Below are 4824 nucleotides of genomic sequence, written 5' to 3' on the forward strand. Positions count from 1 at the left end.
ATTAATAATAATAAAAAAATAAATAAAAAGGCAGGCCAAAGAGTCAGTAGACTATCTCCATTGTTTGCACAGAGTGGTGCCCAGCAAAACAGATCCTGAGGTAGGCAGTGGGATGGAGAGCCTGGCTCACCCATTTACCACTCCCCTCTCTGCATCTATCCCTCTGAATAGAGCTTGAGAGGATTTTGATGACTTAGAAGAATAGGTACACGTTGGTGGTATAGAAAAGGTTCTGTCTTGGGGCTATTATTCAGAGGTATCCAAAGTCAGAGGAGGATAGAGAAGCTGATCTGCTAGGGTCAAGGTTTTCTCAGACAGATTGATCTACAGCGTCCCAGAAAGGAATGCTGGAGAGATACCACCACGTGCTCTGAAATGAGCACCAGAGCCCAGTGAGGGTGGCAGGCTTTGGGTCCTGGGATGCCCATCAACTCAGAGAAGCTCCCCAGGTTCTCACTGTGGAGCACGGCCCCAGCAGAGTCAAAGTGGATGGAGGAGACTCCATCCTGACACCACCTCAGATGGTTTCCCCATGCACAACGCACACACAGCCCACCTGGCTGGGGCTCTACTGGCCCAAGGCTGAATGGTAGCAAAAGAGCCCTTGGAACAACTTACAGTGTGACCACTGCTCTCTCTTGGCCCCCAGCTCGCCACAAAATATCCGCAATGGCCATGGCCAGGCAGTGGGTCCTGTGGGGGTTTGAAGGCTGCAGCTGCCTGGGGACAAAAAAAAAAAAAAAGTAAAAGTTTGTGTTTATGCAGATAAAAGCTGGAGACCGTGCACCCTGCGTGAAGTGTTTGTACAACCTCATCAACAGATGTCTATTCTTTCCTGTCTCCAAAGGGGCAACCTACAGACAAGGGGCTCCACGCAAGTGCCTGGGGAGGGGAGGCCCTGCAGACGAGGGCCAGGGAAGGAGGCTTGGGGAGGAAGGGGCCAAGGAAACACCCCACTGAGCAAAAGAGACTAGAGATTTGGTCAGGCCCAAAAGTCTGTGTCAGAAACAGTCACAAGTTCCAACAGAGGCCAGGAGCCAGAGCCATGTGAACCTGAAGCTGTTGTAATTCAAGGCGAGCCATTCAGCAGACACATAGCAAATCCTGGTCTTGCTTATCCCCTACCTAGGCCCCTAGAGATGATGTTAACCCAAGTAGCTCTCTTCATCCCATCATCCATTAGGGAATGAGACTAAGATACAATTGGAAAGCAGCCTGGCTTGCCAGTTAAGTAACAGAGATTTAGGGCACAGGAATGAAGGACAGAGAGCATCCAAGAATGACCCCATGTTTTCAGTGAGTAGATGGAATGTCGCTGTTTTTGTGTACTGTGGAGTCAGAACCGACCCATAGCTGACCCTCTCGCATGTTTTCAGAGGCAGTTAATCACATGGGAGGAGATTACCCATCCTCCCTGCCGAGCAGTTGGGTGGCCTTGAACAGCCTGCCTTCAGGATTGTAGTGCAGCTTCCTGCCACAACCTATGATATGCAGATGACACTACCTTGCTTGCTGAACCTGAAAAAGACTTGAAGCACTTGCTGCAAAAGGTCAAGGACTGAGGTCTTCAATATGGACTGAAGCTCAACATCAAGAAGACAAAGATTCTTACCACTGGGCCAATTGGCAGCACCATATAGATGGAGAAAAGATTGAGGTTGTTAGGAATTACAGCTTGTTCAGATCCACAATCAACACTCTTAATACCAGCAGTCAGGAAATCAAAAGACAAATGGCACTGAGGAAATATGCTGTCATAGACTCTCCAGAGTGCTGAAGAGCAACGATGTCAGTCTAGATACAAAGGTACGCCTAATCCAGGCCATGGTCTTCTCAATTACTTGTTATGCTTCAGAGAGTTGGACAATCACTAAGGATGACAGAAGAAGAATAGATGCCTTTGAGTTGTGGTGCTGGAGAAGAGTCTTGAATATACCATAGACTGCCAAGAAAACAAATTGTCTGTTTTGGAGATGGTGAAACCAAGTCTTTTCTTGGAGGTTAGGATTTTGAAGCTCTGTCTCACTTACTTTGGGCACATGATCAGGAGTGATCGGTCCTTGGAGAAGGACATCATGATCAGAAGGGTGAATGGACAGCTCAGGAGATGGAGATCCCAGGTGAGATGGATTGATACAGTGACTGGAGTGATGGGAGTTGGTGTGTCAAAATTAGTGAAACTGGCTCAGGACAAGGTAGGGTTCAGAGCTGCTGTACATATAGTCACTATACATTGCAGGTGACTACATGGCACATAACAATAACATACTATGACAAGTTTGAAGCAGAAGTAGCATTCACTTGCTAAACAACATGTCTCTGGAAACTATGAACTTTGATAAATGTTGCTAGTCATAGAGGGGCTTCAAGGCCTTTTGTTCATAGGGTCGCTATGAGTTGTGTTCAACTCGAAGGCAATCAACAACAACAGATGGAATGTCACCAAATGAAATAAGGAAGGAATGCTGGAGGAGGCAGTTGGACGGAGGTAGAAGAGATGTTCCATGCTTCTGACTTGCCGAGCCTGAGATGCACGTAGAACCACCCAGGAGAAGATGATGGACATCAAAAGTGTAAGACTTAGTGTAAGTTGACATGTAAGGAATCCTTGGAGCTTGGAAAGGCACAGACCTTCTGGAGTCAGGAGCCAAGGCAAAGAAGGAGGCCAGGGTAGAAATGCTAAAGAACTCTGATGCATCAGTGAAGCCATTGAAAGTGGAGAGGACTAGGGTAGTGGGACATCACACAATCTTGGAAGAAGAACTTTCAGAAGCCATATCCACATACCAGGAGCCGGTTAATGCCAAGTGAAGTTTAGTTCATGGCAACTCCGGGTGTGACAGAGTAGAATTGTGCTCCACAGGGTTACTGGGCTGGTTTCTCAGATGTCAATCAGCAGACCTCTCTTCCAAGGAACCTCTGGGTAGATTGGAACCACCAACTTTTTGTTAGCAAATCAAGCATGTTTATGTTACTTAGGAATTCTAGCAGACAGACTTAAGCATAAAAAATGGAAGGAAGTGCTCACTTCAGCAGCACATATGCTAAATTTGGAATGATAGAAAGAAGATTAGCATGACCCCTGTGTGAGGATGACATGCAAATTCTTGAATTGTTCCAAAATTTGAAAGAAAGGTGAATGGACCATGGTAACCAGAAACAACAGAAAAAGAAATACCATAAAATGGCAATGGTAAAACCTGGCCTGACAATAATCACACTTAATGTGAATGATCTAAATATGCCAATCAAGAGGAAAAGAGTCACAAAATAGATTAAAAAAAAATAAAGCCCATTAATATGTTGTCTACAAAAGACACATCTAAAAAATGAAGAGAAAGACAGACTCAAAATTAAAAAAATGGAATAAAATATATCAAGCAAATGGCATCCATGAAAAAGTAGGAGTGGCAATCCTAATCGTGATAAAATAGATTTTAGAATGAAAACCACTATAAAAGATAAGGAATGACATTAGATACTGATTAAAGGCACAATAGATAGACATAACCTTGGTTAATATTTATGCACCAAATGATAGACCTGTAAAATACATAAAACAACAGTTAACAGAATTGAAAAAAGAGACAGCACCACAGTAGTGGTAGGAGACTTCAACACACCACTATCACCTAATGATAGGTCAACTCAAAAGAAACTTAGCAAAGACGCAGAAGATCTAAACTATACAATCAGCCAACTCGACCTTGTGGATGTATTCAGGGTACTGCACCCAACTAAAACTCAGTTCACTTTCTTCTCAAGTGCACATGGTACGTTCTTCAGAATCAATTATATATTAGGACATAAAGCAAACCTTTGAACAAATTCAGAGACATTGAAATAAAACAAAGTATCGGCTCAGACCACAATGCCACTAAGACTAGAAATTAACTCCAGGAGGGTAAAGCTTACAAAACCACTCACATGGAAGCTAAATAACTCTCTGCTAGAAAATGATTGGTGATTTGAATCCATCTCGTAGATCTTCAGAAGACCTGGCATTCTATGCTCATGCAGATTACAGACTACAAACCCTTAGGGGTCAATTCTGCGCTGTCAGATGGCATCATTATGAGTTGAAATTGACTAGACAGCACCTAAGAAGAACAAGCTGAGCTGTACAAGGGAGAAAGAAAACAGTAGGTCTGTCCCTTCCCTTTGGGGCAGATAAACGGAATTAGGGCCTAGGCCATCCTGACACATAGATTAGAATCATCACCTCGGTTGCTATGGCCTAAGTACTTTAACATGAGAAGCCTGTGACATTGGTCCCTCTTGGTCTTCCCATCTGTAAGTTGGCAGTGAAGACAGTATTCCCTTACGTAGCCTTGTGAGCTTTAAGTGAGATGATTGCAGAGCATGGAGGAGGCCAGTGCCGGGCATGCAGTGAATGCTCAGAAAAGCTGAGAGAGTAGTAAGTGTTTGGTAAATAAATGCCTCAATCATTATTGTTTTCATGATAATTTTAAGCTTCCACTTGGGCCTGTGGCAAGCGGAAGGAGAGCTCCTGACATTTATGGTGAAAATGACACCAAGTCCCTGACACTGGGAAATCCTTCACATCCAATGAGACAAACAACAAGCACTCAAGTGTTTAAGAAAATAAACCTCAGGACAGCCTGGGGGTTCTTCAGGATCAGGAAACCCAGTGTGTTCCTCTGAGGAAGTGGTCACCAGTGCTATCGCCAGACCAAGCTGCCTGCGCTGTCAGGGCATAGCTCAAGGTCACTGTTAATGGTGAAAACAACCTTGCAAAAACATTGTTCTAGGTTGCAGGAGAGGCCACACCAAGGACTAATGAGGCTTGTAAAGCAGAGCTTG

This window comes from Elephantulus edwardii, unplaced genomic scaffold, assembly GCF_000299155.1.
Source record: "Elephantulus edwardii isolate Elephantulus edwardi_28Jun2011 unplaced genomic scaffold, EleEdw1.0 scaffold00452, whole genome shotgun sequence".
Lineage (NCBI taxonomy): Eukaryota > Metazoa > Chordata > Mammalia > Macroscelidea > Macroscelididae > Elephantulus > Elephantulus edwardii.